This window comes from Taudactylus pleione, unplaced genomic scaffold (assembly GCF_031769625.1).
Source record: "Taudactylus pleione unplaced genomic scaffold, aTauple2 ptg000274l, whole genome shotgun sequence".
NCBI classification, from domain to species: Eukaryota; Metazoa; Chordata; class Amphibia; order Anura; family Myobatrachidae; genus Taudactylus; species Taudactylus pleione.
In genome coordinates, this window is record NW_028284676.1 from 4,039,901 (window position 1) to 4,052,407 (window position 12,507).

Below are 12,507 nucleotides of genomic sequence, written 5' to 3' on the forward strand. Positions count from 1 at the left end.
ACCCCTGACATCTCGACGGTATGTATTAGAGTTAGGGGGAGGGTTAGGATACGGCACTAGGGGAAGGTTTAGGGTTAGGCTGTGGGGGAAAGGGGGGTTTAGTGTTAGGCTGCGGGAGGGGAGGGTTAGGCGGCCCTATACACGGGGCGATTTGAAAACATACAACACCTCGGTACGTTTTCAAATTCAGCCCGATGCATCGCATGCTGCTGTGAATGGTAAACAATGCATCTTACAAGATGCTTAGGTTACCTATTTAACAGCATGACGGATCGCAGATCTTATGGTTTTTCCATAAGATCTATGATGCTGATGTACGACGGCGGGGATGCGCATCGCCGCCGTACAGCATTCCAAACCACACACGATGTGCACGATTGATCGTTGCGATCGATCTAAATAGTGCACATCGGGTAAAAAAATCAGCCAGCATTGATACGTTTTATCGACAATCACAATGTCGATGTCGGAATGAAGACGCAATGATGTAAACGTGGGTAACATGCTACTTAGAGCATTTTAACTGTATCGGTATTATCATTTTAAACAAACTGGGAAAGAAGCATTTTTAAAGTTACAACACTGATACAGTTAAAATGCTCTAAGGGCAAGATTCAGAGGTGGGCGCTATTCATGCACGGATGCGATTTTACAGATTCACATTTGCGTATATATGCAAATGCCAGTTTAAGCATCCCCCTTGTGCAGTATAGTGAGATAGACTCAGCAAACCCTGCGATGCCCCCTTTGCATTACTGAACAATACTCAAGTCTGCTGCTGGATGATCCGATCCACTCCACCATCGACGCAACATCGGACAGACCATCGAGCTAGCGTAAACGTAAAGTCTTTTTAACTTTCTAAAGTATGGCAACTGTGGCTACGGTGCTGGAAGAGAGAACGCAGCTGTATGCCGGAGTGCATTGGGACCGAGGTGCAAAATGTGTCAGAATCTCCGCATACATGGGTGCATAAGGAATTTTTTTGCGGTAACATGAAGTACGAAAAAGTGAAATTGTGCTGCAATAGAAAATATAAGTAAAACTTTATAACATAGGTAGAAATGATCATAGCATTGCTACAGGTTTGCTCATGAAAGACAAGCACATCCCATCCATATCACTGCATGGTGCCATATGCCTGTCCCAGCAGCTAATGTCATGTGGGAACTTGGGAAGAAGCCAGTAGCAGAAGAAAAAATATCCTGTACACTATAACGTAACCAATGGACGTCAGGGGAAAACAAAGATGGCGAAAATAGTAACGCGGAACAATAATAATACAGCCAAGCGTCTAATTTGTATTCCAAGCCTCGCTCTGGGACGAGCACGTTTAGTGACAAGGCGGCAGATTGGTCGGTGACAATCCAGTCTGCCCGTTACTGGCTAAGAGCCGCTCTAAAACCACGCCTCGCCTTACTCCTCGACCAACCCGGGTCCAGGCCGCCGCAGTCCCCGCCCCTCCCAATCAGAAAGCCTGGAATGCGGTGACGTCCTAGCCAACGGTGTTGCGGGCCTCCTGCCTCCATCTTGTCATTAGTCCCCCTCCCCCAGCGAGCTACCAGGCAAACAGGGGGGGAAAGACAATCCGCCGCCATCCTCTTCCCGGCAGCCTTTCCCCATCCCGAAAAGCCGCTCATCGGAACCCCCTCACCAGGCGCGCCGAGCCCAGGTGGGTATGGGGTCCGCGGGAGCAGGGTGGCCGCCGCTGCGCCCCACCAAAGCGGGTGCTCCTGGCATCGTCCTATAAGACGTAGTGTCGCCATTTTGTTTTCCGCTCAGTCACCCACATCTTACTACATCCACATACTCACCCCCTCCCTTGCCCTCCTGTGAGGTGGCCCCTGGCCCTCTTACCGGGTAACCTGGGGCCAAATGCCCACTTCTAGCTTATTACCCCCTGTCCCTCCTCTCCCCCATCCACATCTCCATCACTGGCCCCACTGGTACCCTATGCTACTATTACCTCCTATATATAAATATAGGGATGCAGCCCAGGAGCTGGAGGGGGGGGGGTATATTTTTATCAATGCAGAATAAAATGCCAATTAAAGCCCAGACTGCACATCAGTTATTACTGGCATTACCCAGTGCATATGCCAGGTACTCAGCATCTCCCCTCTGGTGCATACTGGGAATATCTAACATGTTGTTGCTTAGTAAATGTCATTTTGCAAGAATTATGTTACATGTATTCTGATAAGTGACCATTTAACCTGTTGTTTGAAGCACTTGTAACAGATGATTGATTTTGTGTTGTTTACTAGGTGGAATACTCCATAAAAAATATGTATGTGTGTATGATAGATATATATATATATATATATATATATCAAAATGTACCATTTATTTGACTGTTAATGCTATTCAGAAGATTTGTTGCTTTCTGATTTACCATTGGTTTACCTTGTGAATGTTTCGGTCAGGCAGGGTACTATTGATCCGGGATTGTAATACTCTGCATAAAGGCTATGACACACGTCATTTTGTACGATCACGTTTAGTGCATACATGTCTCTAACCAAATCGTCCTACTGGTTGTCGAAGTGGTGTAAATAGCGAACATGCTTATTATTCATTAAATTCTTAATTGCAAGTATGTTAATGCCGTTGGGTTACACAGGTAATTACATTGTATCCTGCAGGCAGCTGATCGGTGGCATCCTCTTGGTAATCGGCAGCTATTGTGGATGCTGTGTACCCAGTGGGGTGATACATTGCCAGTCTGCACACGGGCACAGATTATCTCGTTCTGTGGCCAAATCTCTGTGCAATGAGTCAGGTGCTAGCGTGTGTATTTAGGATGGCATTTTGGGGCACTCTCATAGTGCTCTCTCTTATTTTAAATATGTATATTAATATATTCTATCCGCAATTGGTATTGGTGGTATTTTGTATTTTTAAGTCTCTACCAGTCTGTGATTTAAAACTGCGTATAACGTGGTCACCTAGCTGGGAGCACCCAAGCTTCTCTCTCACACCCCCAGCCAGAGACTGGGGGGAAGAGGGAAAGGGAGAACCAATCACAAGACCCAGTCAAAATGGTATCCCTGTTTTTTAAAGGCGTCTATGATGCCTAAACTGTTATTGCGATCTCTGGCTGAGTCCTTAATAGGAGGCGTTGGACAGAGCCAGTCCGTTCTTTTCCTAAGCCCGGAGCCAGTGTGCCGTTAATGTTGCTGCGCAGTGCAAAAACGAGATTTAATTTTGCATAGATTTCCAAGATGGAGGTGGAGAGGGTTTATTTGGGAGGCGTTGCTTGCTTAGTGGACATGCGAAAATTCAAACACTTTGAATTTTGCCTGGTTCGGAGCCAGCGGATATTGGCTCTAATCTTGTACTTTTAGTGCACAGGTTCTCAAACTCTGTCCTCAGGACCCCAAACAGTGCATGTTTGCCGGGTCTCCTCACAGAATCGCAAGTGAAATAATTAGCTCCACCTTTGGATCTTTTAAAATGTGTCAGTGAGTAATGAGTACACCTGTGCACCTGCTGGGTGACCTGGAAAATGTGAACTGTGTGGGGTCCTGAGGACCGAGTTTGAGAGTCACTGTTTTAGTGGAATGCATTTATTAACATTTGCTTAGCAAAGATTTATTTAGAAGGGTCCCGCTATAATTTTGTGTGCACCAACGTGGACCATAAAACTGAGCAGTGATTGAGGTGGGAAATAAATGAATTGAATGGATTGTGTGGTTTTGAATTGGTAGTTGTTGGGCTTTTGACGTAACGTCGTACTAATGGGCCTCTCCACCTCCCAGCACACCTTTTGTATCAGTTTCGTCAAAGGCTGGACAGTAGACATGCACCTCAATGTATGTCTGGTGTTCAAGGGACTAAACCAAAGCAATTTGCAACACGTTTCCAGTGTAAATGAGCTTCACTAAGTGCAATTAAGGCTTTTCTTTTAGTATTATTATAATTTGAGGTCATGAAAAGGGGCTGCATCTTAAGAACACGCCCCCTTTTTGATTGACCACACACCCTTGTTGGGTGCGCCCAAAAGTGCCCTGCTCACCGGCAAGCGCTCCTGCCCCCTTACCAGCGCTTGTGTGAACTCTACATATCCGATATCTTATGAATGCATTCTGTACACACCTACTGCAGCTGTATACAGTTATTTTGTTCCTTAATTATTGTTAATCATGTAACCAAATTGTAGCCTCTGAGATGTACAGATGTGTTCTCATACATCTAGCCTCAATACACTACGCAAGATGCCTGGCATGAGTGAGCCGCCAGGTCCCGTGCAATTCTGCTAGCGTCGGACATCTCTTTTTGCAGTAAATGCAAAAAGAGACACCTGCAATGCAATGTGACTAAGGACGCACCAGCAGACTGTGCCGATTAATTTGCTATGTGACACTTGTATACCTGTGTCCAAATGAGTCTATAAACGGGACTTGGTGTGGAAAAAAGCTGCGGCCGCTACATTGTAGCACTGCGAATGCTGATTCAGGGATTCGGTAGCACACGTTGCAACTTAGCATTGCAACTAATGGTGCGTACACACGGTCAGATATTCTGGTCGATATAAACGATAACGATATTGTTCGATCGTTTGTATCGATCGGATTATTATCCCTTTCAACAACCAAACGATGGTTGTTGAAAGGGGCATAGATATCGACCATCGCCCGTGCATGCAGACCATGGTCCTTATAGTAGTTGGGGGGTTGCTGCATGTTCGAACCAGCACATGCAGGACGATCAGACAACGATCGTTCTCTGACGGTCTGACCGTGTGTACCCTCCATTAGACGCATTTTTGGAAGAAGAAAAAGACGCAGCGCTAGCAAACTCTCAAGGGACCTGGTGCATCGAGAGGTTCTGTTTGACGTGACTGCAGATGGATATTGTATATACTGTGAATAAACCAGATGAGATTCTGTCTGGGAATCTATATCCACATTGCAGCATCTCCATAATGGCTGCGCTGCATTTCTGTGAACTGGTTCTATAAAAAGTCTTGTGTCCTATTACTAATAACAGACTGTTAGTGAACACTGTGAGTCTCCTCTAGAGTCAGGAGTCATTCCAGCCAGAAGGTGCCATTTCTCACCTTGGCAAAGCCACGTTGTACTTCGGGGAAGGCAAATGTGAGATGTGTGAGGAGATTAAGGGGCTGATTCAATTAAGCGCAAGATCCTGTACAAGCCGGGCGTGTTATGAGGATGCGTGCAGTTTCTGATTTTAAGATACTATAAACATCTAATTTTAGCTGACATAAGCAATGTTTTAGTACAGTAACATCTCGCTGAGACATATCACGCAAAGCACCTATGGGACCTTATTCTGCGCACCTCACTGGTAATCACGGCAGTCCAACATCACAATCCTGCGCACCTGCATGGCGGGCTGCCAGGTAAACTCTACAATGTTATTGTCCGTGAGGTGCCAGAGAAATAGTCGGAGAGCCATATCCGCTGATTGGGTACTATGGGGGCGATTCAATTCAACGCGAGCTGAATAGCGGCGGGAGCTATTCAATTCAGTGTGGTCGGAGAATGCCAGTTATCGCGCCTTAACATGGGTGTTTAAGGCTCGTTAACCGGCTTTCTCTGACCAAAGTGCCGGGCGCGCAGCTGTTAGTGCCGTGCTAAGCAGAAAAACCGCTGCGCACCCGGCACTTTGGTCGAATTTCTCCTCGCATCCCCGGGAGGGTGCGAGAAAAAATCCTTAGCGCGCCCAAACAGCGCGCTGTATTGAATAGCTTCGGGAGCTCCCTCCTGCGTCTATTCAACACCCCGCTGAATTGAATCACCCCCAATGTGTGTAACCGAACTGCGCTTTCCTGATATCCTGTCATGCTGCAAGAACTATTAAGAGCAATAACTGGATGCAGTAGAAATAAGAGCAAGTAGAGCTGGCGATTATAATATATCTCTACACAGACCTTCAATACACAAAATTTCATAAAAAAATTATTTATTCAAATCCAAATAATTAATATACAGGTTGAGTCTCCCATATCCAAATATTCCAAAATATGGAATATTCCGAAATACGGATTTTTCTTTGGCATGACTCAGATAATGAAACCTTTTGATTTTTGATGGTACAATGTACACAAACTGTCTAAGGCTCAAATTATTAAAAATATTGTATAAAATTACCTTCAGGCTGTGTGTATAAGGTGTATATAAAACATAAATGAATTTCATGTATGTTCACAAACTTTGTTTGAGGCACAAAATTATTGAAAATATTGTATAAAATGACCTGCAGGCTGTGTGTATATAACACATAAATGCATTCTGTGTGTATATTTGGGTCCTATTCCTAAAATATTTCATTATGATATGCAATTATTCCAAAATACGGAATATTCCGTTATCCAAATCATAGCTGGTCCCAAGCATTTTGGATATGGGAGACTCAACCTGTATTGGTAATTAATATAAAAGGAGCAAATTCACAAATATGCAAAGCCTTGTATGTCCTAATTTCCTTTGACATATGGATAAAGCACAGTCAATATATCACTTGGATCACGCAAGAATGTAACAACCAGTAGCGTATTTTACCTAGGGGCTGAAGGACCCCCCCGCCCCCCCCCACACCAACCAGTAAAATCTGCGACCTCCTGTGAGCCTGTTGAAGTCTGTGACTGCAATGCTTCACTGGCAGTGGCATTGGAAGTGCTACCTGCCAATCGCAGACGACAGGCAGTTGAATGGGGAGATGTTTTCTTCCCCTGGGGCTGCCAGTCCGGGTCGCGATTAACTGAGAGCATGCTTCCAGTGGGAAGTCACTCTACTGCCTTCCTGTCAGCATTACCCGGCTCCTAGGGATTGCAGCTCATCTAGTCCCTAGAAGCTGGGCTTGCGTGCATGCTCCTGTGTCTGTGCGCCCATCCCGGCGCCTGAGATATTAATTGCACATACAGTGAGCAGTCTGCAGTTCCCAGTACAGTCCGCAACCTGTGGGCAGCCCCCCTTCTCAAGGGAGGTAAGATCCGCCACTGGTAATAACTTTAACCCTAGATTAGGTATAAATGAATGGAATTGGTATGTTTGGCGGCTGGTGTAGATGAAATACAAATAGCCAGAATTCCTGTAATAAGGGCCTGTATATACAGTCAGGTGCATAAATATTGGGACATTGACAGAATTTTCATATTTTGGCCTCTATTCACCACCACAATGGCTTTGAATGTGCTTTAACTGCAGACTTTCAGATTTAATTTGAGGGTAATTACATCCAAATCAGGTGAACGAAGCAGGTAAAAGGTCTGGAGTTGATTCTAGTTTGACATTTGCATTTGGAATCAGTTGCTGTCGACTCTCAATATAAGATCCAAAGAGCTGTCACTATCAGTGAAGCAAGCCATCATTAGGCTGAAAAATCAAAACAAACCCATCAGAGAGATAGCAAAAACATTAGGTGTGGCCAAATCAACTGTTTGGAACATTCTTAAAAAGAAAGAACGCATCGGAGAGCTCAGCAACACCAAAAGACCCGGAAGACCACGGAAAACAACTGTGGTGGATGACAGAAGAATTATTTCCCTGGTGAAGAAAAACCCCTTCAGTTGGCCAAATCAAGAACACTCTCCAGGAGGTAGGTGTATATGTGTCAAAGTCAAGAATCAAGAGAAGACTTCACAAGAGTGAATATAGAGGGTTCACCACAAGATGTAAACCATTGGTGAGCCTCAAAAACAGGAAGACCAGATTAGAGTTTGCCAAACAACATCTAAAAAAGCCATTACAGTTCTGGAACAACATCCTATGGAGAGATGAGACAAAGATCAACTTGTACCAGAGTGATGGGAAGAGAAGAGTATGGAGAAGGAAAGGAACTGCTCATGATCCAAAACAGACCACCTCATCAGTGAAGCATGGTGGTGGTAATATCATGGCGTGGGCATGTATGGCTGCCAATGGAACTGGTTCCCTTGTATTTATTGATGATGTGACTGCTGACAAAAGCAGCAGAATGAATTCTGAAGTGTTTCGGGCAATTTTATATGCTCATATTCAGTCAAATGCTTCAGAACTCATTGGACGGCGCTTCACAGTGCAGATGACCTGAAGCATACTGCAAAAGCAACCAAAGAGTTTTTAAGGCTAAAAAGTGGAATGTTATGCAATGGCCAAGTCAATCCCCTGACCTGAATCCGATTGAGCATGCATTTCACTTGAAGACAAAACTGAAGGGAAAATGCCCCAAGAACAAGCAGGAACTGAAGACCTTTGCAGTAGAGGCCTGGCAGAGCATCACCAGGGATGAAACCCAGCGTCTGGTGATGTCTATGCATTCCAGACTTCAGGCTGTAGTTACCTGCAAAGGATTTGCAACAAAGTATTAAAAAGTGAAAGTTAGATTTAGGATTGTTTAGTTTGTCCCATTACTTTTGGCCCCTTAAAAAGTGGGAGGTACATATAGAAACCGTTGTAATTCCTACACCGTTCACCTGATTTGGATGTAATTACCCTCAAATTAAATCTGAAAGTCTGCAGTTAAAGCACATCTTGTTTGTTTCATTTCAAAGCCATTGTGGTGGTGAATAGAGGCCAAAATATGAAAATTCTGTCAATGTCCCAATATTTATGCACCTGACTGTATATAAAAAGTACCAAACACCCGGCTACCCTGCTCCACAGATTATTAGGTTTTCCTGATCACATAATGGCTAATGTCTGATGGAATGAGGTCTATAGCAATGTGGATATTGCTGTGCTATATTTATTTATGTGATAATAATGAGCAGTTTATGAGGTGGGACATCTGTTGTGGATGGTCCTATTTGTGGTCTGTAAAAGTTGTCATCCAGTTTAATGTGCTCTTTTCCCATACCTACAATAATTGTCCGTTGTTTTAAGTGAGACCTCACATTGGTCTGTGGCCGTATCTGGGCGCTGATGAGAGGTATGGCGTGTTGTTCCCCCGTTTCTTCTGTAAGTAGTCTGCTTTAGCGAGGTTTCCTCTGTAGATGAACACTGTTTTGGCTGCATCTTCTCACAAAGGGACCCGCTTGCAGGAGAGTCTTGTTTAAGGCCGCCTTCGGTAAAACAGAAGGCCTATGCGTTTCACCTGCATACCTGTTTGCTTTGTCAGAGATAAGCACATGGTCCACCTGTCTCGTTTAAAGTACTATTTGTTGGACAGTGCAGGTGATATCGTTAGCTTAGGTGCGTGATTCCGAGACTCATGCTAATGTAATCGCCACTACGATTAGCATTCCCGATAAAACAACATGGCAGGTGCCGTCCCCACGTGCGGGCTGCAGTGTCCCGTGGGTGGGAAAAACGGCGGTGCAGCGATCACAGAGACAGGAGAGCTTGGGGGCAGCCTGGCGTGTCCGTAAGTGCCGGGCACTCCCCCAAGAGCTATTAATAGGGGGCGCGTCTTAAAGATACGCCCCTTTTCTTGTGACCACGCAGAAGTTCCTTTTTCTAGGTCCTGCGCCTTACCTAGAGGGAACACTTTACGATCTTTTACTGTTCGCAGTTGCTAAAATATGCTAATGTATTCCAAAGCTTAGCCAAGCATAGGGACGTCCACTGCAGCCTTCTGATATCCGTCTAACATTGAAGCAGATCGGACAGCCACGCAACTTGTAAGCCACGTCCGACCTGTCTCAAACACTGCGTCTCTCCTAACATGCTGACAGCTCTCATGCTGCTTGCAGACAACCCCCCCCCCCCCCCCAAGCCAGCTGGTCACCGTTTTCCGGGAGGGATGAGGCCAGGTTCTGCGTCAGTAGACGCCAATTTCCTGTCCTCGCAGCTGCAGTAAGCTTCAGCTACTACAGTCTGGCCAAAGGACCAGCTGGTAGCGATGGTGATCCCAGTCTGTGACAGCGCTGGGATCGCAGATGCAGCAAGGAGGGCTCTGTTTCCTACAGACACCTCCTGCTGCATTTGAGATGAACGGAATTGCAGCCGCTTGCGTGTGTGTGGCTCTACAATTCCGTCCATCTCTGAAACAGACCCTAATGCTAGGTACACACTAGACGACTTGCAAACGATGCGATGTCATCAACAATTTCCTTTGAACTACCGGGCAAACGATCTAGTGCATACACACTGTGCAATCTAACAAACGATATATCGTGCATAGTTTGGTGGTTAGATCGTTAACTATATAATGTAACCATATCGCCTGGTCATTCGGTAGAGCGTACACACTGCGCGATCTGCGGGGAATCGTTAATGACATTGACAGATCTTCCTGCATGTACAAAAGATTTGAAGATGCGCCAAAAGCCGCCGCGTGAGCGCACATAGCACGTACACACTTGACTATTAGAGCGATTTGTCATTCCGATGCGTCGGAATAGGCCAAATCCTTGAAAATATGGTCTAGTGTGTAGGGGCCTTATATTATACGTTGGCTGTCGCATAATATAGTCCCTGTGGAATTGTACATGTTCCCCCATGCAGTAATATGGGAAGATCGGTCTAATCTGGTTATTGTAGTGATAACAGACCACTATGCTGTATCTTTTTTATATAACAGCTGTTTATTCAGCTTTCAAAATCCAGCAGTCGGTTTTTCTGTACTGGCCCTTCTCAAAGAGCAAATGGTGTAAAGCACAAGGCAATATGCTGGCTCTACATATATACATACAGGAAGTCCCTCTGCGCTGGACCTCTGATCTTGTTCAGACAACGCATCTTAAGCAGATATGACAATCACCTTGGAGTATGAAGCCTGATTATATCATGTCGTCTAATAGAAGCAACAAACTGGCTGCTTTATTTTTATACAACAATCAGCATACGGCGCTCAGCAAAGTCCATACAAATATCAAATGAAATTTAAATATACTTAAATATGCGATAGGTTATTCCTGAGATTCACAGTTGATTGTTCTTGCTTGTCTCGTAGTGTCAAATCAAATGCAAGGAAATAAACACATAAAACATATCATAGTGTTCACTATGGCGCCGGAGCTAGAGAGGGCAACGCTGCGCGCGCGTCCGAAAAGGGGGCGTGGCCAAGAAAAGGGGGCGTGTCTATAAGACGCGTCCCCCCTTTTCGTCATACTTGGGGGCGTGCCCGGCAATTACGGACACGCCGGGCAGCCCCCAAGCGCTGCAGACAGGGAGAATAGATGCGCCCGGCGTCTATTCTGCGGCGGTGACCGGGTCACCGCACATTTCTCCACCCGCAGGTCACTGTGTCCCGCGGGTGAAGACTGCACCCGCAGGCTGTGAGGGCAGGGCGCTTTTTGCCCTCCTGGAGGGCAGGGCGCTTTTTGCCCTCCTGGAGGGCAGGGCGCTTTTTGCCCTCCAGAAGGAGGGCAGGGTGCCGCGCCCCGCTAAAACAGCCTAGCGGGAACGCTAATATATCATCACATCTTAATATATCAAATATGGACGCCACCATAGAGTGTTTACATTTGTTTTATGTCCGTGTGGAAAAGTAGTTGCGTACCCAACTCAGAATGTAGGAAGGTCCACATATAAAGGTTTCTTTAAGTAGTGTAGAAATCCGAGCATCAGACATCCGAGTCCACAATTCATCATACAGAAATAAAGCGTACCGTACACACTGAGCCCAAACACTGTAATCCTCACTTCTGGGTTTCTTTAGTTCTTATTCCCAAGAGACACTATTATGTGCCAGTGGATGTATAATAAGCCAATAATGGATGGGTCGGTAAAAAATGGCTTTTAATAAAAACATATACACTTATAAAATCAAACGAAATAAAGATGACAACATGAAATAAAGGTACGTATGGCAAATCTAAAACAGACCAAGTGGAAATGGGGGGGGGGGGGTAAGTATCGTCTGAAAATTCTATAGTCCTCATAGGTCTAATATTACCACTGTAGCCTGGAGGTGCCAATATACACCGGTCCACAAACCTTGTAACCAATGCGTTTCTACCCTGAAGCGGTAGAAACGTGTTGGTAGTACAGGGTGTGTGGAACGGTATATGCAGATTATTTATCATGGCAGGTTTTAAATATCTGGTAACCCTAGATTTGCCCTCATTTTCCCAGGACACTTTATTATTTTTTTATGTTAGCATAGACTAGCAGAATTAAGTTGTGTACCCACTGGCGTTTACTAGCGTTCCTTTTGAGTGAAGTTTTTATTCTGTCCATATATTTACCTGTGGATAAATGTATTGGGTGCACCGACTGTGACCGCCAATGACCTCAAAACACTAGTAACAAAGGCAAGTTTAATGCATCTTTGCTAGCGTTAAAAAATATTCAAACACTGTGTGTGCCTGACCTTACTAATAATGGTATCCTATACCCGTAAGTGACATCTAGAGAAGCCAATACACCGCTATTACGCTGCCTTGAGGTGACACCGATTCCTTTAAGTGTGAAATAAAATATTCTGCATTATTGCACTTACATTGGAGGCGATTTAGAAAAACGTGCAATAAGGCGTGTTCATTCTAGCACCCTGCACCTGTCACAGCCCGTGCATTTCCTATTTCCTGCCTGGGGTGTCTCTCTCTGCTCTGGTGCTTCTAGCACACTCTTGTCTGTATATCACAGTTTGTTGCATTAGCTGAGTGTGCTAGTAGCA

The 12,507-nt window shown here is 45.1% G+C and overlaps 1 protein-coding gene across 1 annotated transcript in view; it reads left to right on the forward strand.

Moving 5' to 3' along the window:
- The first annotated feature begins 1,510 nt into the window (after positions 1 to 1,510).
- Positions 1,511 to 12,507, forward strand: part of PRRC2A (proline rich coiled-coil 2A) — a 71,862-nt gene continuing 60,865 nt past the window's right edge. Inside the window, exon 1 of the mRNA XM_088481524.1 lies at positions 1,511 to 1,672. The gene's annotated coding sequence lies outside the window, so the exon portion shown is untranslated. The remainder of the gene's footprint in view (positions 1,673 to 12,507) is intronic.